This window comes from Muntiacus reevesi, chromosome 3 (assembly GCF_963930625.1).
Source record: "Muntiacus reevesi chromosome 3, mMunRee1.1, whole genome shotgun sequence".
NCBI lineage: Eukaryota > Metazoa > Chordata > Mammalia > Artiodactyla > Cervidae > Muntiacus > Muntiacus reevesi.
Genome location: NC_089251.1, coordinates 253154109 through 253180777, shown reverse-complemented (window position 1 = coordinate 253180777; position 26669 = coordinate 253154109).

Genomic DNA, 26669 nt, shown 5'->3' with positions numbered 1-26669 from the left:
TGTTGTTATACCAACTAAAAGAATCATAAAATGGTAATGAATGTTATGAAACTTCATGAATATTTCATCTGAAGACAGGCTGTCAGATTTATCTTGAGGTTAAAGAGCACATAGGCCATAAATCAGGTTTGAGATGGAGCTGGTTGAAGTTCATAGTTGGTGAGAACTGTTTACATGTTAGGCAAGGCTATCTGTGGGTATTTATTATTTTACTGACACGTTAAAATCCAGTTAACCTAAGATAAAGAAAAAACTTCAGGTTTAAAATATAGCACTTTAAAAAGAATTAGCAAAGTTTCTAGGAAGCATTAGGATAATATGTTTTTGGAAGAAAATTAACTTTATTGTAATTTTCCCATTGAATTTATTAAGTATTCAAAACTGTCATCAATATCCAATAAAAAAAGTATCATAAAGCTACTAAATTGACACAATAATATGGAGTACTGAGCACAAGCATGTTCTTTAGCTATGAACTACACATATAGTCATCATTTATACTAAGTCTTTAATATGTCATCAGTTTCAAGGCAATTTTTCATTTGAAATATTTACAGTTAGTTTAGAATTCAGTACTTATTTCCTAGCTAAGTGTGTTTCATTTCTTCCAATAGAACAACAACAACAAAAAGAAATGCTTCTCTAGGCTACATTAATGACATAGAAGTGAAATTTAGTTCAGTGATTATGAAGTTCCCCTCTAGTTCTGTAACTAGCTGAGAACAAACCCCTTACGTCCTTTAAATTAAGCTTTTTCCTTTTTGTGTTTTTAAAGGCACAGGAAATGTGATTTAAATAGAGATGACCCTTCTGATAATCTTTTATTTATCTGGCAGTGGAAATAGAATCATTCATTAATATATTTGATCTGCCACTCAGCATAATTTTGAATGCTTACTATGTGACATGTACCTTGCTAGGTGATAGGGCTGAAACTGAATGATTAAAACATGGTCCCTACCTGTAGAACATTTTGCTTCAAAAAAGAGGTAAATAAATTATAAGAAGTGTTATGGCTGACATAATAAGGGCTCTTATAGGAACACATGAGAGGGGTATAAGCCCTAGAGTTTAGGGATCAAAACTGGCACTTAGCAGAAAAGAATGTCTAAGGTCAGACCTCCAGGGAAGTAGGGAGTAGACTAGGAGGAAAGAAAAATCATGACCTATTAGAGAAACTGAGGAAAGCTTGTAATAGTTGAAGTGTACTGAATGTGTGTTTTTCAGGGAGAGGATGGAAAGGAGGACATAGACCAGGCCTACAAACCCTGTAAGAGAGTTGTGAGTGGAGGGCTGCGGAATCAAATTATTTTTATTTTAAAAAGATGTTGAATATCACCAATGCTCTTGAACGGTGGAAAAGAGGATAAATAAATAAATACACTCTCTAAGAATAGAGTAAGATTAGGGCAAATACCCTGAAGAATTTCCTGATAGGAATGGAGTAGTTTTGAAAGGTAGATGAAAAGATCTCTTTATGAATGTCTTGAAAATTAAAATTATCCTCCATTTTAAAGAAGAGGAGATAGATTACATTCTAAAGAAATATGATCATGCATGTCTGCATCCTCATCCTACTCAATACCTATATGTATTAAAATAATAGTTAATATTGATTAAGGAAATATAATCTATCATCCTTACATTTTTTATCTATTAGTTTATTTAATCCTCATTTAAAAAATCTGTGTAGTAAATACTATAATTATCTCAATTTCAAAGTCAATGCAATTAAGTACAGTCAGCAAATGTGTCTGTCATGCAATCAGTGAGTTGCAGAGCTGGGATTTGAACCTAGACAGTCAGGCTCTTGACCATAATTGCAGGTCGCAGTGTTCCCAATCGTGACATATTACATAGTCACAATTATCATCTAAAAGAAACAACTGTCCTCATTTACCCTTGAACATTCTTTTAGGTCTATTTATGAGGGAGTTCATGTTTTGAAGAAGAAAATTCTAATTTGATTTTGTGTAAAGCAAACATACATTTGCAGATTTGACACTTGTAGCAATGTATTTGCCCACTGATTGTTGATGAATGAACTTTGTGTTCTTACTTTGGTACCCAGTTCAGTTCAGTTCAGTCACTCAGTCGTGTCCGACTCTTTGCGACCCCATGAATCACAGCACCCCAAGCCTCCCTGTCCATCACCAACTCCCGGAGTTCACTCAAACCCATGTCCATAGAGTCGGTGGTGCCATCCAGCCATCTCATCCTCTGTCATTCCCTTCTCCTCCTGCCCCCAATCCCTTCCAGCATCTGGGTCTTCTCAAATGAGTCAACTCCTCGCCAAAGTACTGAAGTTTCAGCTTCAGCATCAGTCCTTCCAATGAACACCCAGGACTAATCTCCTTCAGCATGGACTGGTTGGACCTCCTTGCAGTCCAAGGGACTCTCAAGAGTCTTCTCCAACACCACAGTTCAAAAGCATCAATTCTTCAGTGCTCAGCTTTCTTCACAGTCCAATTCTCACATCCATACATGACCACTGGAAAAACCATAGCCTTGACTAGACGGACCTTTGTTGGCAATGTAGTGAACAGTAAATGCACTGAGCACATGACATCACTTATAAGGGAATAAATAATTTTAAAAACTTTCCTTCACAGAATATTATCACACTGAACTGTCACTCACATTACCCTAAACTGAGTTGTAATGTTATTACCTAGTAGGTGTCACATCCTTCATTCAAAATGGAAGCTGTGCTTTTCATTTCTAGAGGAAAACCACTCTACGTGCTTAAGCTGATCTATAGGGCATAAGACCACAGCCTCCCCAATACAAAGAGTCATTTGTTCAACTGTCTGACCTGCTCCAGCCTGGTAAATAAGGACAGCATAAGATGACAAAAGGTTTCCAACAGAAACGGATTTATAGTCAGAATCAGTTTCTTATGTTTTCATTCCTTTTGAATGAATACAAAAAATAATCTTGCTGCTAATACAAATGCAGAAAACTGAGCCATTAAATTGACAGTGTGATCTATCCCACTTCACACTGCTTTATAAGCAAAATGTATCATTCTCGGGAGCTTTCTCCTGTTTAAATAATTGTAAGAAATATATTTCTTGCCTTTACTTTTATTGATAAAACACAGCATGTCATCTTAATTCATCCTTCCACTGCTCTATTTTATCATCTTCTCCAGAGTGATTGGAATTCTGATCACCCTGTGTTCTGCTCTCAGATTGAAAGCCTCTATCTATTCATCTGTTATTCTTCACAAAGCAAAGCTCTGGTATAACATCTGTTTTCTCACTGAATCTTCACCAGAGATTCAGATGCCAGCAAGCAATAACCTCTTGGAAACCCTCGAGGGTCCCTGCTATGTCTGGGCTTGAAGCTAACAAAATTAGTGGACAAAGTGCTGTTATTTGATTTTCATTCCTGAATTTGATTTGAGGTCCATGAGTTTAGTGGAGTGCTGATAATGTTTTACCATTCTTTGAAGCTAGTCATCACTTGATGAAAGGTTTAGAAGAGTGGAAGCATTAATTGCATATCTCAAATTTTATTCTTTCTCTTTTCCTCCATTGATGTTCAACTAAGCTCACATCTTAGTTTAATCTTAGAACATACTTCTACAAACAAATGATGATTTAGAATTTCAAGTCTGAAATTGGCATCAGTTTGAATTTTTTTATTTCTTGATGGAATTTGCTGAAATTTTTATCCATCTATTTCAAACTACTGAGAAAAAATTGTAGGCAAATTTAAATCAGAAGCATATTTTGGTCAACATGTGCATGCATGCTAAGTCGCTTTAGTTGTGTCCGATTCTGTGCGACTCTATGGACTGCAGCCTGCCAGGCTCCTCTGTCCATGGGACCCTCCAGGCAAGAAGGCTGAAGTGGGTGCCATGCCCTCCTCCAGGGGATCTTCCCTACCCAGGGATGGAACCCATGTCTCTTGCATCTACCTGCGTTGGTGGGCGGGTTCTTTACCACTAGTGCCACCTGGTCGTGACACAAGTCAAAAGAAATATATAGCCTAGAAAATGTGTGGATATTGATCATTTTTATAATTAGTCATAACTGATGCTAAAAGACAAACTGTATACTTTAAACTGATTTATCTGTGCATATTAACACATAAAGATTTACACATGTAACTACTTGGGTCTTCCCTTGTGGCTCAGCTGGTAAAGAATCCGCCAGCAATGCGGGAGACCTGAGTTCAATCCCTGGATTGGGAAGATCCCCTGGAGAAGGGAAAGGCTACCCTCTCCAGTATTCTGACCTGGATAATTCCATGGACTATATAGTACATGGGGTCGCAAATAGTCGAACACAGCTGAGCGACTTTCACTACTGTAACTACTTAGATACAATACTCATATATATACACACTACGGTAATAGAATTTTTTCAGGTTTCCTTTTATTCAGTTTTACTGAGGTATGATTGACAAATAAAATTGTAAGGTATTTAAAATGTACATTATGGTGATTTACGTATACATTAAGAAAAGATCCCTTCCACCTAGTAAATTAGCATATCCATCACCTCACATGTTAATCTTCATGTGTGTGTGAGAAAATAAGTTCTACTCTCTTAGCAAATTTCAACTATAAAAAATAGAGTTTTAAAGTCAATATTAGGAGCAATGAGTCATCTATTGTTTCATTATCCATTACAGCAAAATAATCCATTCGAAACTTAGCAGTTTAAAACAACAGTTTTATTATTTTTAAAGTCTCTCAACTGACCAGATTCAGCTGGGACATTCTTCCACTTCATGTAGCATTGACTGGGCTCACTCATTCAGCTGAGGACTGAGCTTGACTGAAAGATCCAAGAAAGCTTTTACTCATAAGTCTGGCACTTTGATGCTCTCTACGTGGGTGTTCCAAATGTGTAGCCTGGACTTCCTCACAATACGGTGGTCTCAGGATAGTCAGACTTTTGCATAGCAGCTGGCTTCAAGAGGTATAAAGTGGAAGCTTCCAGTCTCCTTAAGTACTAGTCCTATAGTTGGCATAGCATCACTTGAGCTCCATTCTATTGGGCAAAGGAAGTCACAAGTCCAGCTCAAATTCAAGGAGACTAGACTCTATCTCTTGATTGGTAGAACAACATGAATATAGAAGAAAAGCAAGGAGACTATCTAGCACACCCACTGAAATTCAGATTTCAAAAGTCTATTTTAAAAATTAGACCAGACGTACTCTCAGACTTCTTTATTATCACGGTGGCAGTGGTGTTAGTTGCTCAGTTGTCCAACTCTTTGCGACTCCATAGGCTGTAACCTGCCAGGCTCCTCTGTCCTTGAAATTCCTCAGGCAAGAATACTCGAGTGGGTAGACATTCCCTTCTACAGGAGATACTCCCACCTCAGGATTTGAATCCACGTCTCCCTCACTGCAGGCAGATTCTTACCACCTGAGTCACTACTAGACAATAATTGGTTTTCCCAAAACATTAATCTGTCCAAAGCCCATGTAACACTATATGTTAAAAATTCATATGTTAATCTGCCTGTGATCTCTAATGGACATTTACTAATTTTAAGACTGAAATTAAGCCTCTTACTTTAAACTTATTGTCTTCCCCTCACTTTGCTTCCAATTTTCACTAGCCTTTTCTTCTTCAGTTAACATTTTCCCCTGGAATACAATTTGAAACCAAGCAGAAAATGAAAATCGAAGGCAAATTTATAATTTGCTTACATGTATGATCTACTCAGTCTAATCAAAACCATCAACCATCCAGAAGGTCAAGGCTCTCAGCTGTGCATAGCCTGAGAAGTTGCCAGGCAGTGTTCCTCTCTCTCCTTCTCACTCAAAGTAGCTCCAGTTTTCAATTATCCACACCAGTCATGTTCCCAATTGACAAGAGTAACTAAGAGGTAACTTTGCATTCCATAAGCATTTAATAAGTGTCAATCACAAAATGTTTTTTACAAATAAATCAGAGAGTCAACCTAGTTCTTTTGTGTGAAAACACTGATCAAGGTCCTAAGAATATGCTTCCATTGGGAATATAAAAGTATATGATCTTCTCTTCAAGGTTTCAGAAAGCCAGGAAAGCATAAAATACTGCCTGAGGTCTCTGGTTTTGTTTTCTTGAATCTTTAGTAATGTGAGCCAATATGACCTCTCATCAAAGTTTCCATTTATAATGCTTTCAGTATCCTCAAGTGAGTTTAAACCAAATAAAACTGCTGGATGGACATAAGGATATTTAACAACAAGAGGTTTCTATATTAAAGACAGAATGATTTCAGGCACAGTTTTCTCATCTGCAGTTCAGAGATTTGAAAGACAAAAATTTCACACAGAAAAGTCCTCTGTAGGTTACTACAGAGTGAGGCGGTCAGCTTCCACAAGATATGAATGATACCTGGAGGGTTTGGTTTACTGATTAATTCAATACATATTTACTGAGCACTTCTGTGCCAGCTTTGGCTGGGTATACAATGTAAAATGACTTCCCTGGTGACTCAGATGGAAAAGCGTCTGCCTATAATGTGGAAGACCTAGGTTCAATCCCTGGGTCAGGAAGATCTCCTGGAGAAGGAAATGGTAACCCACTCCAGTATTCTTGCCTGGAAAATCCCATGGACAGAGGAGCCTGGTGGGCTACAGTCCACGGGGTCGCAAAGAGTCGGACATGACTGAGGGACTTCACAATGCAAAATAAAAAAGATGCAGTCTCTGCTTTCACAGAGCCTCCTGTATAATGGTAAATACAGACATGCAAGTAGTTACAGTTTAGTGTGATGTATTTTAGAAGTAATATGAAGTCCCATGGAAGCATACAATAGGGTTCTCTACTCCAGGGCTGGGGAATCAAAAAACGATGAGCATAAGTGTGTTAAGTAAAAGTTTGAAGGCAGGGAGAACAGTGTTTCAGGCAGAGGGAATAGAATGTGCATAGGCCCAGAGTTAAGAAAGGATGTTGTCTTCTGGAAACATATAAGATTACGTCCAGCAGAAGCACTATTGTGATAGGAAATTGTTGAATGAGAGAGCAGTGTGTGCATGCTAAGTCTCTTCACTTGTGTCCAACTCTTTGCCACCCCATGGACTGTAGCCCTTCAGGCTCCTCTGTCCTTGAGATTCTACAGGCAAGAGTACTGGAGTGGGTTGCTACACCCTCCTCCAAGGGATCTTCCCAACCCAGGGATCAAACCCATGGTTCTATGTATCCTGCATTGGCCAGTGGGTTCTTTACCACTAGCACCACCTGAGAAGGCATGAGAGCACAGTTTCAGCAGCTCTGCTATTGAATCTTGATGAGTGGGAAAGGGGGATTTTAGTTATGCAGGTCCATTAACATCCCTATTCTAAAGATTTCCATTTATAGAACACACTGTGTATGTTTTTAGCTTTGTACAGCTTATGTATCTGTATTTGAGCATAACATACACACAAGAAACAGGAAGAAGATATATCAACAATATATCCCACATGGATAACCCACATGGATAACCCATGGACATACCCATATGGATAACCATGTGGGTGGTGGGATTACAGATGATTTTTTTTCTAAATGTGTTACTTTTAATTTTTTTGTATTTCCAAAACTTTACACAATGAAAGAAAAGTGAAAGTGAAAGTCACTCAGTCGTGTCCGACTCTTTGCAATCCCAGAATTATCCAGGTCAGAACACTGGAGTGGGTAGCCTTTCCCTTCTCCAGGGGACTTTCCCAACCCAGGGATCAAACCCAGGTGTCCTGCATTGCAGGTGGATTGTTTACCAGCTGAGTCACAATACCATACACAAATAGTATACGTAACAGAAAAACATCATTGTTTAAAGGTAACATAACATGTGACTATAACTACAAATTATGTTTCTGATCTTTTATAAATCTTCTATTTCTAAGGGACATTTCCTATGAAAGTGTTCTTTATATTTTTTAATAAGAAATATTTTGTATTTGGAGACAGTTGAATTGAGTGAGTAACTGACTTTAGAACTGGATTCTTTAAAAGAACAAAAGCGATATTAAGAAACACAGAAAAACATACATTTTAACCATGCTTCCTACTCACAGAACATAATCCTTAAATTCAGCAAATATGTTTTATATGTATTTTATATATTTTTCGCACATAATTTCATATATATGTGATTTGAATCCAACACAGCACAAACTATTTTGTACACTCTGTGAATATCCTGAACATTTCCAGAATTCATCTCTTACACAAAGTACCTCTAAACTTTAGTAAGACATAAATAGAAGTTAACATTTTTCTAACAGTTTTCTGTTCATTAGTCACCCCAATTTTTGCCCCATTATTTATTTGTAAATTCTACTTATCAAACTCAAATCCACAAGACCATCTCATGGTTCTGAATTTAAACTCAGAGTAGACAAGCAAACAGACTCATCTTTAACCTTGTGTGTATGCCTGAGACCACAGAAGATGCACACACAATAAATGCACCTGATGACAACTGCAATAAAGATGGCAAGAGTGATGCATGTCCTCGAAAAGCAATAAAAATAAAAAGTACTTTGTCCTCCTACTTCCATTTCTCAGAGCTGCGTTTATGCCATTTTCCTTAATTCCAGGCATGACTGTCAACACAGAAACGGAATGATCTAGTCTTAGCTCATACACATAGACCTTCAAAAGCCCCTGGCATATTCAGAACATCAAAATTCATAGCTTAATTTGTTTACTCTAAGGAAACTCACTTGGTTATCAAATATGAAATGTCACAGCTAAAATTTTAAAAAGAAAGAAAGAAAACCTAACATGCCTGAATTATTAATTATCAGTTTACAGTTTAAGTCTTTACTTGGCAAAACAATTCACTTTTCAAAGATTGTTATAACAAGTCTTAGGCACAGCTAGAGCAAACATTTGTGCTAGTATTAAATCTGGCTATTTCCACATATGCTCACTGTGACTTCAGGCACAGAGCTGTAGGGAGAAAGGCCAGCAGTCACTCATTCACATTGTGCTGATAACAGCAATTTGGGTTGGTAGGCGAGCTGTGGCAAAAGAAACACGAATATTAATATTTATAACTTGCCTTTCTCCTGCCTTAAATCTACTGAAGACTTTGTCATATTTATCTTTAGGCTATTTCTTAAGGAACACAAGTGTCAATTTAAAAAGAAGAAGAAGAAAAAGTTAAGCAGGTTTTTGTACTTCTGTTCAAGTAATGTAGTTCCAACTAAGAAAAGTATCTTTGGTATTTGAAGTTCCCAAACTGATATTCCCTGATTGGACGAGAAAAGGTGTTCCAGTTATTTACCTTCTGCATAGCTGCTATCAAATCAACAGCGTGACTTACACTTCTCCCTGAAGACAGGAAGAAGACTGATCAAATCCAAAAGACATTGAATGGATTCTCCTACAATAGGAAACCTTGTTCCAGACCCTTAAAATCTAGGGGAGAAAAGAGAGCCATGACTTAATAACTGCATGGTAACTGGAGATGTTAAAGGGATCTGTGGGCTTATTTGCACTATTTCTCTTTCTTGAAGCAGACTACCACCCAAATCATGTTGGGAATATTATAAGCCACAAGTGGTGAGACAGGCAACTTTTAGTGATGGATTCTAATAAATCCAAACCCTTGAGTTCAATTAATGTGTCCTAATGCTTAAAATTATATTTTTATGTCATTCTTAGAAACTGAGAAAAAAGAATGCCTCTAAGATTTCCCTTCCTCCTTCCTCGTTTCCCTTTTTCCTTCCTTCCTTTCTGATTTCCTGAACTAAATTAACTCAATTCATTTGCAAAATCTTTAGGACAATTTGCCAAACAATTGTATTTTATGTTCAACATACAATCTTGGCTTGCCCAATAAAATCTGCTGCAAGTAGTAGAAGGAGCACAAGGAACACATATAGGAAGTGAGTTCAGATGCTTTCAGATGGAGTGACCCAAGCTCCATCCACTCATGAGAGCCACTTGTAAATAGAAAGAAACAGCCTAGAAATTATAGAATAACAAACTATTTCAAGCAATTGATCAAAGAGAAATACATAAGGTACATATGAGACATAAGTTATAGGAACAAGAGAAAGTGCCTTGTGGAATAAATGGCTTAAAACAGGCACTAAAAGATGGATAGGATTTCATAGATAGAGAGGTATCCTCTATGAACATAGTATGCGTACCAAGGGAGGGACCAAAATGGTCTGAAGAGAACTAATAATTTTGGAATTTTATGAAGCAACATTAGACAGAAAAAATCAGCCCAGATAAGAGCAGGGTTTGAAATCCTTATCAATTGCAGCAATTACAATTTTATTTCAGATAAAAAGGAAGATTCAAACAGATGTTGCCAGCATTGGATTTGTAATTTCCATCATTATTCTGATACACTGGAATATAAGCTTGGAATCTTGAAGAAAAAACTATTATGATCACTGGCCAACTTATTGCAAGTTGTTCTACATCTCTATTTGGGTAATATAACATTCATTCTTCTATATATGGCCCAGATACAGGAAGGTAATTTTTCTGTTCAAAATGAACTAATAAAATTTTCCATATATTAGAAGTATATTTGCCCCTACAAATACATCTACTTATACATGAGGGGATTTGAAAAGTCAGTGAGCATATCCAACCATCTCTGACAGAAAAATTAAATAACTATGACATCTTGCATATAAATTCAAACACTTAATGCCAAGTCACTTGCATTTGAATTTCATGTTTGAAGAGATGAATACTATGTGTTCACAGATTCTTTTTATGTTTTTAGAGAATAAAAAAGATCACAAATCTATCCACATTCCTTAATTCTTACAAAAGAGATTCCTTGTAAAGATAAAGGCCTTTATTTTGTTTCACAAGTTACCCAGCAGTTTTTTATTTAATTGTAAAATATTACTAAATGTTTCCAGGTAGTTTATAAATATATGGCCCTAAGAGATAAGAGATGAGAGGAAGTATGGGGAGAAATGTAAACAGTCACGCATGGACCTATCCTAAAAGAATCTATAGCCTACAAACAGAAATAAGATATGCACACACACTCATGCATACTGTAAAGTTAAAGATGATGAATGTAAAAAGATGAAGCAGGATGAAATACAAAAAAAGTATTGCCATTAAAGTCAACCAACACTGGATCTGATTTCAGCTCTGCCAATGTGACTCTTGACAAGTTACTTAAACAATTTGGTTTAGTTTCCCTTTTGCTATAGAATGAGTGTAATAGTGTGCACCATTTATAATTGTTATGGTGCTAAAAGAAGTAACGTGTACATGATGTGACTCAGTGTCAAGGTCCAAGAATCTGCTCTGAAATAGTGACTATGATCATTATAAGAAGAGAACTAATAAAGTACCATCAAATTGCAGAGGAAGGAGAAATAATTTTAAGAAACATAGAAATAAAATGTATAAAACTTGTGGGAGGTTAAAACTCATTAGAGGTAAGGGGAAAGGAGGCAAGGTTGAAAGTTTTGAAGACAAGTATATTAAATGGTGGTGGTGGTGTCGTTAACAAAAATAAAAGCAAGGAGGCGGGAGGATGAGGAGATTAACCAATGATGGGAACTGCTGTTTACAGAAAAGGACATCACTGTTCTTTACCCATCTTGCATTTAACCAAGTATTTTTTTTGATGTTTGGAAATAGGAAGAACATAAAAGTCCTTTTCCCATGGGTCTATTTTAAGCAAATTAAATTACAAGCTCAACAAAAGTGATACTATATGAAAGGCAGTTTTACACAACTTCACCTGCATAGGCCCCCTCGGACCATGCAGCTGGTTGAGAATTACCTGACTGTGCATGAAAATGACTTTGACAGATTTGAAAAACTTGGCTGCTTAAGGAACAAATCTTATTTTACCCACCTAACCAAAAATGAACCTAAAACTTCCAAATTCTCCATGCTAAAAGAAAACATGAGTCTTCAAATATAACATGATGTAAGCTTAGGTTGGAAGCTATTTGGATGATGAAATCCTCTAATACATGAAGAGACCTACAACAAACAGAAAATCCCCCAGGTGATTTCACAAAGCGCCAGTGATTTTCAACTTGGTAACCTCCAGGAATGCTGCTAAAAGCAAATTACTGGGTAAAAGGATTTTTCTTTTCCTTGCAGATAGGCTCTTGGCCTACATCCAAACACTTCATATATCTTGCATTCTTTAATTTTTCTTCAGAGGAGCTTGGCACAATTATCTTAAAATTATTCAAAATGTAAAGCTACTTTAAAACACATCCTCCAGTGTGTTAGTAGAGAAAACACTTGTGTCTGAACTAGCCTTAGTAACATATCCAGGACATAAATGAACTGACTGATCGTATGAACACTTTTTCCCACAGGAAGTTGACTAAATGGCTTAACTCTGCCAGGTCACAGCAAATAAAAGCAGATCCTACAAGAGACTATATAACCTCTGGGAAAAGAAAGCACCTTTAAAAAAAATCACTGTAGTTGTTTAGTCTTTGGACTTCATCCTAAAACAAATACGATTGTTTTCTTGTTTTTCAGTTTCCCTAAAAGTAATATGCATTGCTCTTTCTAACTGTAGTTTTCTGGATAGAGTTCTGAAGGTGTCTAGAATCCTACCTCTCCCCTATTTAAAAATGAAGTAATATAGTCATGGAGCCACACATCCATAAACAATGGGATATAACTCTCCAGGAAGTGTTAAACTTTCTTTGGGAATGTGGCTCCATAAAAAATTCTTCCCAAGAAAAAAAATTTATCTCATGTGGTATGTTGAGGGGAGTCCTTTATATTTTGATTTAACATTCATTAGTTCCTTTTTGGAATTTTGAGTCTGTTCTAATGAAGTGGATGAACCTAGAGCCTAATATACAGAGTGAAGTAAGTAAGTCAGAAAGAGAAAAATGAATATCATATATTAATGCATATATATGGAATCTAGAAAGATGGTACTGATGAACCTATTTGCAGGGTAACAATGGAGATGCTGATACAGAGAACAGAGTTATGGACTTATTGTAGGAAGGAGAGGATGAAATGAACTGAGAGAATAGCATGGAAACATATACATTATCAAATGTAAAATAGATAGCCAGTAGGAATTGGCTATATGATGGCAGGGAGCTCAAACCAGTGCTCTGTGACAACCTAGAGGGGTGGGATGCGGTGGGAGGTGGGAAGGAGGGTCAAGAGGGAGGAGACACATTTTACCTACAGCTGATTCATGTTGATGCATGGCAGAAGCCAGAACAATGCCGTAAAGCAATTATCCTCCAATTAAAAATTAATTAATTTAAAAATGAATAAGTAAATAAAAATTTTAAAATAACTTTCATTAATTCCTTTTTACTACAGAAAATATGAAAAGTGAAATAAAATTGTTCACAATTCCATAACACACATAAACTCTGGTGATATTTAAAAGAGAAAAAACAGGATGAATAATATATGCAAATAGGAATAAATTTCAAATACCACTGAAACGTATAAAACTAAAAGTCTCCTCATTCCCATCTCTAAACTCTTTTTGCAGAGGTGAACAGTGTTGTTTCCTGCCCATCCTTGAAAATAATTGACATATCAGTTACATCAATCTTTAAAAATGTTTCAACTGAAGAATTATACAAAACAATTATCATGTGTTTTGCATTTTTACTTAATATATCTTGGTTGTTGTTGTTCAGTCACTAGTCATCTCTGATGCAACCCCATGAACTGCAGCACAACAGGCTTCCCTATCCTTCACTTTCTTCCAGAGTTTGTTCAAACTCACGTCCATTGTGTCAATGATGCCATCGAACCATCTCATTCTCTGTCATCCCCTTCTCCTCCTGCTCTCAATTTTTCCCAGCATCAGGGTCTTTTCCAGAGCTGGGTTTTTGCATCAGGTGGCCAAAGTTTTGGAACTTCAGCATCAGTCCTTCCAATGAATATTCAGGGTTGATTACCTATTGACTGGTTTAATCTCCTTGCTTTTCAAGGAATTCGCAGCAGTCTTCTCCAGCACCCCAATTTGAAAGCATCAGCTTTGGCACTCAGCTTTTTTATGGTCCAACTCTCACATCCGTACATGACTACTGGAAAAAGGGCCTTTGTTGGCAAAGTGATGTCTCTGCTTTTTAATACACTCTCTAGGTTTGTCATAGCTTTCCTTCCAAGGAGCAAGTGTCTTTTGGTTTCTTCAGTGCTGTCACCATCCACAGTAATTTTGGAGCCCAAGAAAATAAAATCTGTCACCCTTTCCACTTTTTCCCCACCTATTTGCCATGAAGTGATGGGACCGGATTCCATGATCTTCATTTTTTGAATGTTGAGGTTTTTGTTTTTGTTTTTTGAATAATAATGGCCTTTTAATTTTTTTTATTATTTTTTATTTATTTTAATTGGAGGCTAATTACTTTACAATATTATAGTGGTTTTGCCATACATTGATGAGAATTAGCCACGGGTGTACATGTGTTCCCTATCCTGAACCCCCTCCCACCTCCCTCCCCATTCCATCCCTCTGGGTCATCCCAGTGCACCAGCCCCGAGCACCCTTTCTCATGCATCAAACCTGGACTGGCGATCTGTTTCACATATGATAATATACATGTTTCAATGCTATGCTCTCAGATCATCTCACCCTCGCCCTCTCCCACAGAGTCCAATAGACTGTTCTATACATCTGTGTCTCCTTCACTGTCCCGCATATAGGGTTATTGTTACCATCTTTCTAAATTCCATATATATGTGTTAGTATGCTGTATTGGTGTTTTTCTTTCTGAGTTACTTCACTCTGTATAATAGGCTCCAGTTTCATCCACCTCATTAGAACTGATTCAAATGTATTCTTTTTAATGGCTGAGTAATAGTCCATCGTGGATATGTACCACAGCTTTCTTATCCATTCGTCTGCTGATGGGCATCTAGGTTGCTTCCATGTCCTGGCTATTATAAACAGTGCTGCAATGAACACTGGGGTGCACGTGTCTCTTTCAATTCTGGTTTCCTCAGTGTGTATGCCCAGCAATGGGATTTCTGGGTCATATGGCAGTTCTATTTCCAGTTTTTTAAGGAATCTCCACACTGTTCTCCATAGTGTCTATATTAGTTTGCATTCCCACCAAAAGTGTAAGAGGGTTCCCTTTTCTCCACACCCTCTCCAGCATTTATTGTTTGTAGATTTCTGATATGCATGAGATGGTACCTCATTGTGGTTTTGATTTGCATTTCTCTGATAATGAGTGATGTTGAGCATCTTTTCATGTGTTTGTTAACCATTTGTATGTCTTCCTTGAAGAAATGTCTGTTTAGTCCTTTGGCCCATTTTTTGATTGAGTCATTTATTTTTCTGGAATTGGAGCTGTAGGAGTTGCTTGTGTATTTTTGAGATTAATTCTTTGTCAGTTGCTTCATTTGCTATTATTTTCTCCCATTCTAAGGGCTGTCTTTTCACCTTGTTTATAGTTTCCCTCATTTTGTAAAAGTTGTTAAGTTTAATTAAGTCTCATTTGTTTATTTTTGCTTTTATTTCCATTACTCTGGGAGGTGGGTCATAGAGGATCCTGCTGTGATTTATGTCAGAGAGTGTTTTGCCTATGTTTTCCTCTAGGAGTTTTATAGTTTCTGGTCTTATGTTTACATCTTTAATCCATTTTGAGTTTATTTTTGTGTATGGTATTAGAAAGTGTTCTAGTTTCATTCTTCTACAAGCGGTTGACCAGTTTTCCCAGCACTACTTGTTAAAGAGATTGTCTTTTCTCCATTGTATATTCTTGCCTCCTTTGTCAAAGATAATGTGTCTGTAGGTGCATGAATTTATCTCAGGGCTTTCTATTTTTTTCCATTGATCTATATTTCTGCCTTTCTGCCAGTACTATATTATCTTGATGACTGTAGCTTTGTAGTAGAGTCTGAAGTCAGGCAGGTTGATTCCTCCAGTTCCATTCTTCTTTCTCAAGATTGCTTTGGCTATTCAAGGTTATTTGTATTTCCATACAAATTGTGAAATTATTTGTTCTAGTTCTCTGAAAAATACCATTGGTAGCTTGATAGGGATTGCATTGAATCTATAGATTGCTTTGGATAGTATACTCATTTTCACTATATTGATTTTTCCAGTCCATGAACATAGTATATTTCTCCATCTATTTGGGTCCACTTTGATACCTTTCATCAGTGTTTTATAGCTTTCCATATATAGGTCTTTTGTTTCTTTAGGTAGATATATTCTTTTTGTCACAATGGTGAATGGAATTGTTTCTTTAATTTCTCTTTCTGTTTTCTCATTGTTAGTGTATAGGAATGCAAGGGATTCCTGTGTGTTGATTTTATATCCTGCAACTTTACCATTGAATGTTGAGTTTTAGGCCAGCATTTTCACTCTCCTCTTTCACCCTTGTCAAGACGCTCTCTAGTTCCTCTTCAGAGGAGTGGTATCATCTGCATATCTTAGGTTGTTGATATTTCCCCCATCAATCTTGATTCATCTGACCTGGCATTTTCATGATATACTCTGCACAGAAGTTAAATATACAGGGTGACAATATACAGCCTTGATGCACTCTTTTCCCAGTTTTGAACCAGTCTGTTGCTCCATGTCTGATTCTAACTGTTGCTTCTTGTCCTTCATAGAAGTTTCTCAGGAGACAAGTAAGGTGGTCAGGTTTAATTTTTTATTTGCCCCTAATTTACCCTTTCTCTTCACTTACCTCAAGCTTTTCCATTTTTATGTCTCTCCCAACACTCTAGTGTAGTATTCTGCATGCAACAAGTGTTGATAATAATTTGCTTAGTGAATAATCATATGCTATAAAAGCTAGACTAGTAAAAGGACAAAAATTTATAGGTGATATAGTAGGTTATTGTTTTGATTGGCATTTCTTTATGAGTGAACTTGAGCATCTGATTACATTATTATTGGCCCTTTGTAACTTTTCTTTTTTTGCCTAGGGTATTTCTTCATATCTATGCCTATTTTTGTACTGAAATATGCATTTTTATTATTGATTTGTACACACTGTTGTACACAAAAGAAATTGTCAGTTTGTTATATATGTTGCAAATATATTCCCAGATTCTAATTTGTCTCAATTTCATGAAAGCTCTTGATACTAATTCTTTTATATTATTATAATATTTTATGTTATTACATAGCCAAATTAGTCAAACTTTTCCTATAAGGCTTTTGGAGTCTGTGTCTTATTTGGAGATGTCTTTGTACTTTTAAATTAGAAGTAAACACAAACCTCTTTTACAGTTCTAATTTTTATATTTAAATTTTGATTTATATATTCAGTGAAACTGTTTTATCAAAAAGTGTTTCATAATGTAAGTGAAGTATTGGATCTGTTTACTTCTGCTTAATGGTTATCCAGATCTCAATACTATTTGATGTTTAAACTATAGTTTCTCTAATGATTTTTAAACAAAACCAAATATGATGAATATTTGGGTCAATTTCTGTTTTTTTTTTAAATTTGAATCTGTTTATTCTTATTTCTAATTCATTGTCTTTATAATTATAGAATTCATCATTCTTCATTATCAGTATGATAAAGAATATTCAGATATGTTATATGAGCATATTATTGCAAATAAACTTAAAAATCTATTGATCAATTTTCACTTTCCCATCTCATCTCCTTCTTCAATTTAAAAAAGAAATGGCATTTCAACTATGATTGAGTTCACACTAAATTTGTATAAATTATTCCCCAGTGGCTCAGCAGTAAAGAATTCACCTGCAATGCAGGAGACACAAGAGACCCAGGTTCAATCCCTGGGTCAGGAAGATCACCTGGAGGAAGAAATGGCAACCCACTCCAGTATTCTTGCAGGAAGATCATGGACAGAGGATGCGGGTGGGCTAGAGTCCATGGGGTTGCTAAAGAGTCAGACACGACTGAGCATGAGCACAATACATATGTCTACATATACACTGTTGGAAAACTGTAATATCCTTACCAAACCAAATCTTCTTATATAAGAAAAATTATTCCATTCTATATAAAAGTATTTAAAAAAAAAAAAAGTATTTTAATTTCCCTCCAAATTATTTTTCTTAAGATAGTACTTATTTCTTCTTAGATTTATTTCTAGATACTTTGTGACTATTTTTAACTGGCATTATAAGTTGAAATATTTTTTATCAATTTGTTCTTATTAAAGTTAGTTGATTGAAAATTTATTGATTTGAAAATATTGATTTTGTGAGTGACCACTTGACTAAATTTTGTATTTTATAATAGTTTCTATGGTGATTCTCTTAAGTGATTCAAGCCACAATCACATCATCCACAAATAATGTTTGTCTCCTTTTCAGTATTTACTTTATTTTCCTATTTAATTGCATTACTTTGTGCTTCTATAAAACACTAAATAAAACTCTGCAAAGGAAAAGGAGAATGGATAAACTCTAATATTTGATTCTCAGATTCGATAAGCTTAAAATTAATTTTAAAGCACTTCCCTCATATGGTTGTTCTGAGATTAAAATTATGATACAGTTAACAGGCCTAGGCCACAGTATGTATTTAATAAATATTATACATTTCTCTCTCCTGGAAAATTTTAAATGCTTTTAATAGTTTTAGGTGTCCATTAAAGGAGAATATTATTTTTATTTAAAAGTATTTGGTCCCAAAATATTCAGTAATAATTAAATCATCACATATTTATTATGCTGTTTTTATGAGTAAGACATCATGAAAACTCTGGTCTTGGCACTTCCACAAAGAATTTCTAGCCCCATTTCTTGACTACACTGCAGCTATCCTGGTTCAGGCTCTCACTACCCCAACTACTAAGAGGCCTCCTATTTTAGTCCACATTGCAATAATAACAAACACATTTACAGAGCTTAACGTATGCCAGGTATTGTTCTGAGTATTTTACAGATATTAGCATTAAATTCTCATACTTTTATTTCCATTAAACAAATGGAGAAAATGAAATAGAATTTAAGAAACTCCCCTATGTCTTTCAGCCTGAAAATGGTCAATATGTAAACCCAAGCTGATTCAAGGCTCATACTCATAATAAGCATTTAATACCCATCAAAGTATAGCATCCATACATCTGTTATTCCCTTCATTCAGTGTTTGATGCTGATTCTGCCTCTTTCATATTTGTTCTTTCATTTCACATCTCTGTTTTCGTTAATATATATTTATTGAGTACCCCAAAATCAGCCCTAATTAAATTCCTTTAATTGACTGCCATTGTCTCCTAATCAGTCTACTCAGCTCCAATCTGCACACCATCCTCCTCATTTTATCTGAAGTTCTTCTGCTGGTTTAATGTTTTTGAAATAGAGTTCAAGTGCAGATTTCTTAATTTGGTAATGCCCTGTAAGTCAGATTACAATCCACCAAGTACCCCAAAATATTTCTATACTTATTTTATGCTTTGTCTAAGTTGAATTTTTCATTATTCCTTGAGGATATTCTATATTTTCCAAACTTTGATTCATTTTTTTAATACTATTTCCTCTACCAAGGGTGACCTCTCCTTATCTCCTGGGAAATTCTAAACCATTTTTCAAGGACTCTTTCAATGTTAACTGCTTCAAGGAATCCTTTCTCCAACCAAGGCTGAAAGTGGTTTCTCCCTCTTCTCACTCTAGCAGTTTGAACTATGCTGGTGGCATAAAACGTGGAATCACATTCTTTTTTACAGATAGTTATTTGTACACATATGGTCACAGTTTGGGTTGGCAAGCTAATAAAATATTTTATAGAGAAGACTGTATTAAAGTAGATTTAGAAAGTATGTTAAGAGTGGGTTGAGTTTGGGTAGGCAAAGTAGATAATGAGAATATTAATAGTAAGAGAAAAAATAGGAGAAGAATAAGGAGGTAAGACAACTAAAGGGAAAATTTGTTTAAAGGAGAAGTTGAAAATAAGCTGAAAGGTAAAATGAGGTCAGACTATGGAAGACATTTAATTATGTGCTAAATAATTTAATCCTGCACACAATGGAAGACTTCCAAAAGTTTTACATTTAGGAATAGAGTGCCTATAAGTGGTGCCCTGAGAAGGTTAATACAGTGCAGAGGATAGGATGGATTTGCAAATGGGAAGACCGGAGGCAAAGGAATAACCAACAGTGGAGCTAAAATGAAAATTCAATTATCTTTCTGGTTAAACTTGAGTCAATTTATAGATGTGATTGGCCAGAGTATATTACTGTATCAAAGAAATTGTCCCAAATCAGCTACTTAACAGCAAAATCTTTCAGGTCAAAAGGACAATATTCCTCTTGGCAAACTATTTTATAATCAAATATTCTGTAATAGCAAGAAGAGAGTTTCAGGGCTAGTATCTATTGTTAATAAAGGCCTGCACTTGCACAGGTCTCTCTTTTCATTCCAATCCCTGGAAACACATTTCTGCATCTTCTTAATGGGAAAATGGAACCAATATTTGTAGAAGGATTATTAGGTTTCACATTTAATCTTCACAACAAGGCTACAGTTTAGATTTTTTTTTCCCCATTTTACAGTTGTGGCACAGGACTCTCAAAGAGTTTAGGTAAATTACACAAGAAAACATAACTGGTATGGAGTACTAACAAAAAATTGGCTACTAAAAGTCTAATCCACTTTCAAGTCTTCTATGCCCTCTGCTAAAATGTGGGTGAATCTTAGTTAGACACACTGCATAGTATGTTTGATAGAATGTTCACAAGAAGTTCTAAATGACACTAACTCTAGGGAAATAGGCCAATCCTTAACAATTTAACAAAAGCCCTTACTCACTACTTATATAATTAAAGAGTGAATAAATTAATTTGTTCTGTAATAGTTTACTTCCTAATGAATAGAGAAGAGGGGGGGAAAGTGACACGACTAATTTTTTAAAAGTCCCTTTGAGCAATTCACCTCCAAAACCCCAAATTATTTATTTTCAGCTGATTTTTACATCCCAACTTTCCCTTACATCTTTGTTTAGTTAGTTATTGGCAGCACTGCATGGCTTGCAAGACCCTAGCTCATTTCTGAGACCTGGGACCAAACTGCAGCAGTGAGAGCACGGGAGTCCTAACCACTGGAGCGCCAGGGAATGTCATATGTGCCCCGACTTTTAAAGATGAAGTTTAAAACAGTGGGCAGCACAGTGCTTTAGAGATCTCCCCAGGCACTGAGAGTGCTCTGTTACACTGTGACCTCCACAGTGGCCAGTCTCTGAGATGGCCCCCAGTGAGCCTCCCTGCCTGGCACTCTTGCCTCCATGCAGTCTCTGCACTTACTGCATGAAGATTGGTCTGTGTGACCAACAGAATTCAATGGGCATGTACCTCCAAGAGGTCATAGAAATATTGCAGATCTGCCTGTCTCTCTGGGATCACTTGCTCTGGGGAAGCTGCCAGGTCATGAGACGTCCACATCGTAAAGAAATGAGGTTTCCTGCTAACAACCACATGAGTGACCTCACAAGTAAATCCTTCAGTCCAGGCAGAATTCAAATGATTGACAACCCTGCCGACATTTGGACTGCAACCCCATTAGAGACACCAGGCCAATCCACCCCACGTAAGCCATTTCATAATTTTTTACCTATAAAATTTTTTATAAATTTTTAATAAATTTTATATTAAATTTTATAAATTTTTAATTTTTAATAAAAAAATTCTCCAAGCCAGGCTTCAACAGTGTGTGAAACACAACCTTTCAGAGGTTCAGGCTGGACTTAGAAAAGGCAGAGAAACCAGAGATCAAATTGCCAACATCCATTGGATCATTGAAAAAGCAAGAGAGATCCAGAAAAATATCTACTTCTGTTTTATTGACTATGCCAAAGCCTTTGACTGTGTGGATCACTACAAACTGTGGAAAATTCTCAAAAAGCATATCAGACCACCTGACTTGCCTCCTGAGAACTCTGTATCCAGGTCAAAAAACAACAGTTAGAACTGGACATGGAATAATAGACTGGTTCCAAATTGGGAAAGAAGTACATAAAGGCTGTATATTGTCACCTTCCTTATTTAATTTATGTGCAGAGCACATCATGTGAGATGTTGGGCTGGATGAAGCACAAGCTGGAATCAAGATTGCTAGGAGAAATATCAATAACCTCAGATATGCAGATGACACCACCCTTGTGGCAGAAAGTGAAGAAGAACTAAAGAGCCTCTTGATGGAGGAGAAAGAGGAGAGTGAAAAAGTTGACTTGAAACTCAACATTCGGAAAATTAAGATCATGGCATCTGGTCCCATCACTTCATGGCAAATAGATGGGGAAACAATGGAAACAGTGAGAGACTTTACTTTTGGGGGCTCCAAAATCACTGTAGATGGTGATTGTGGCCATAAAATTAAAAGACGCTTTCTCCTTGAAAGGAAAGTTATGACCAACCTAGATTGCATATTAAAAAGCAGAGACATTACTTTGCCAACAAAGGTCCATCTAGTCAAAGCTATGGTTTTTCCACTGGTCATGTATGGATGTGAGAGGTGGACTATAAAGAAAGCAGACCACCAAAGAATTGATGCTTTTGAACTGTGGTGTTGGAGAAAACTCTTGAGAGTCCCTTGGACTGCAAGGAGATCCAACCAGTCCATCCTAAAGGAAATCAGTCCTGAATATTCATTTTCAGGACTGATGTTGAAGCTGAAACTCCAATACTTTGGCCAACTGATGTGAAGAACTGACTTATTTGAAAGATCCTGATGCTGGGAAAGATTGAAGGTGGGAGCAGAAGGGGATGACAGAGGATGAGATGGTTGGGTGGCATCACCAACTCGATGGACATGAGTTTGAGTCAGCTCCAGGAGTTGGTGATGGACAGGGAAGTCTGGCATTCTGCATTCCATGGGGTCACAAAGAGTTGGACAAGATTGAGCAACTGAAGTGAACTGAACTGATAAAGACTGAGAGAACTTTCTAGCTGGTCTCCTTGATCTACTTCAATTTCTGGAAACATAGAACTATTGGAAGTTAATCTCAAAGTTGTGTGTATGTGTGTGTGTGTAATAGTCATAACTATTTCTTTACCTTGTACCAGGCACTCCACAAGCATGTTCTAGTATAATCCTCCACAATTTTGAGATAGGTTCTATAATTATCCCCATTTTAAATGTAAGTAAAACTTAGAGGTCTTTTCAGGCTTAAGCTTGGAAATTACACAGCATCACGTCTATTGCATTTTCTTGGTTATAAGAGAGTGGCTAAGTTGGTCCATATTCACTGAAAAAGTACATAAATCCCACATTAGTGGGAAAAGCATCAAAAAATTGTGAAAATGTTTAAACCCACCACAGAAATTAGTAGGATTGTTTTTTTGATTCAATGTATCCATTTGAAATTTGCCTCTCATGAAATCTAATGAAAGTTAAAATAGCCTAGACCATTGCTTTAAGTACAGATGAGATTTTATGATTAGCTAATTGTTGTGAATAACATTTGATAGAAGAAAGATTAAATTAGCAATACTTGTTGATTTTATTAATTGATTAAGGCACTCTAACTTATATGCATGCATGTAGAAAAACTTTTATCATGCAGGACACAACTTAACCTTGAGTCAAATCTTTATAATCAACATTGAAATATAAAATCAGTAACAGTAAAATTTGCATTAGTATAGAGATTAGTGACAATTACTACATTTACTCATCATTTCTTTTTATGCTAGCAGGTTGTATTTGTGTTTCTGAGGGGAAATGAATATCTTGATGAGTTGTCATTTACAATTTTGCACTCAATTCCAGTATTTTTTTTTTTCCAGATACCACTAAGCAAATGAAATGGTAGGACAGGAGCTGGGTGTTCTACAATTCAACTAATATCTGACACTATCTACCTAGAGATAGCATCATTTCCCACAGGTTAAGGGTTCACTTCTACAAGCCTGTGCTTCTCCCGTCCACACCCTCACCCCCACCCCACTTCAGATGCCAGTCACAAGTCCAAGTTTTCACCTGAGCTTCTGACCTACTGGCTATAGACCAGAGGTTCCAATGATCTCCTCCTCAGATTTGATTAATTTGCTAGACACTCTCACAAAATGCAGAGAAACATTTTACTTCCTAGTTTACCTTTCATTATAAAAGACTGTGATGCCAGAACAGCTGGGTAGAAGAGATATGTGTAGGGCAAGGCCTGGGGAAGGCTCAGAGCTTCCAAGTCCTCTCCTTGAGTGCCACTCTCCCCAAATCTCCATGTGCTCTCTGAAAGCTCTCTGAACCCTGACCTTTTGGGGTTCTAATGGAAGATTCATTACATTAGCCACTGGCGATTAATTCAATCCCCAGTCCCTCTTGGCTCCCAGGAGTGAAAGGGTGGCACTGAAAGTTGTAAGCCTGTAGTTATATGGTTGGTTTCCCTGTCAATCAGCCCACATCCTTAGGTTACCTAGGGGCTTCCAAAAGTCACCTCATCAACTTAAAAAAAGACAACTCTCGACATGTAAGAAATTCCATAGGAGCTATGTGCCAGGGAACAAAGGAAGACTAAACACACATTTGCTACTATAAATCACGATATTAATTGCTCAACATTGTATATTTGTGTAAGAAAAAGAAGGGAGGGAAAGAAAAGTGAGGAGAGAAATATGTAAAGATTAAAACGATTTGGTCCAAGAGTTGGCAAACTATACAGATCAAATCAGCCTGCCTGTTTTTATATTTTTGTATGGCCTGTGAGCTAAGAACACTTTTTGCATTTTAAAATATTTTTTGAAAATATAAAGATAATGTTTAATGACCTGTTAAAGAAATTAAAATTTTAATGTCTGTAAATAAAGCTTTATTGAAACACAGCCAGGTTCATTCATTTACAGTCTATGGCTGCTTTAGTGCTAAAACAACAAAACAAGCAGTTGTGTCAGAACCAAGTGACCCATACCACTTAGAATATTTACTCTCTGACTTTTTACAGAAGTTTACCAGCCCTGATTGAGGCTAAATGAGAATCAGAGTAAGAGTATGGGGATGATAGGTGCAGTTTTTATTCTTAGTATAAAACACAAAGGGTCACTCAGAGTCCACTATAATGCTGATAAAGATGTTTGTCGACATTTTAGTAAACTAATGGAAGTTATGAAAGGAAAATCAGCATGGAATTGATATTGCTAAGAGAACGTCCTAGAAAGGAGTCAGGAGGCCATTTAGGAAGTGTGACTTCTGCACATAGCCTAGATGGAATTTGACCTTTTTTTTTTTTTTTAATTTTTTTTTTTATTAGTTGTAGGCTAACTACTTCACAACATTTCAGTGGGTTTTGTCATACATTGATATGAATCAGCCGTAGAGTTACACGTATTCCCCATCCCGATCCCCCCTTGCACCTCCCTCTCCACCCGATTCCTCTGGGTCTTCCCAGTGCACCAGGCCCGAGCACTTGTCTCATGCATCCCACCTGGGCTAGTGATCTGTTTCACCATAGATAATATACATGCTGTTCTTTCGAAACATCCCACCTTTTGACAACTGTTGTTAAAATGAAGCATCCAGAACAACTGACAGAAACTTGAGATAATTATCAGACCCTTGGCCTAAAACAACTCATGATAACCATAACTTAAGCACAAACATTTCTCTTCTTTTTTCAGAGTACAAGCTCATGGTTTTGCCTTTATAAGTCGCTAACTCTTTCTTTCTCAGGACATTTTCAGTTTTACTTGAATCTGTGTCTCTTGAATTGCAGTTCTTAAGACTAAATGAAACTCTTTTTCTTATTTGCAGTCTTCTGCATTTTTTTTTTTTTTTTTTTTTGGTTGACAGAGTATAAAAATTTTCTTTCCTGATGTTATAGATATGATGCTGGAATATTTGCCCGGCACATCTATGACTCTCTGCTAATATAAAGCTGCAAATGCCAACATACATCTTCAGTAACTATAATTCAATTTTCCATGGTTACAAATCAGAGGCTATAATAAGATTTTTTTGTGAATGTGTGTGTGCCACAGATGTGAAAGTTCAGAGAGAATAAAGTTGAAGTTGTTTTTTCCATTTTACTCTTTTACTTATTTAATACCACACTGTAAATTATTCAAAAGCCATGCGCTTCTTGCAACATAGTTTCTATTGTTCTTTAGGCTATCACTAGCAGAGGATCAGTGTGCTGACCAGTAGCTCAACCACAACCTATAGATTTAACCAGGGACTAGTGAAGCTGGAACATGGGGCTATATACATTTCTCTAAGCATAGAAATAGATGCCAGCAAGAAACTTTGGCCTGCATTCCCCATCTAAAAGTCATATCTAATCATAAGGTAAACGATACAAGCACAGCAGCTTAGACACAAAAAATGCAGTCTTTCATCTCTAAACTAGACTGAATTTAATCTACCCTGAATGACATTCTGATTTTATCTTCTATAGGAAATCAATCATTCAACAGCTTTTCAGAGTTGGCTATTGAGTGCCTAAGAGTGGATGTGATTACCCAAGAAGAGTGGCAGGCTGGGGATAGAATGTGCATGTCTCATGGGATCACACCTGGGTCTGAGCTCCAGTAGCTAGGGCCTGGACAGGGGTAAGCAGAAGTGACCTCAAGCTACAGAACGCAAACTACAGAAAATCTCTAGGAGTCAAGAGATTTCAAGAAAACAATGCCCAGGTGGGATAACTGCACGTCAAATGCCTCCTGATACGATGCACTTATCACAGCCAAAAATGTTTAAACTAACCCTAAGCAAACTTTTAACATCTAACTTTCAGTTATGAAGAAATACAGGGAATAGAGGATAATGAAGAAAATAAGTCTGACAAAATCAGAATATCAAGTTTTCTATATGAAATTAGACTCTCATGGAAAAGACAATACTGGGGCAAGGTA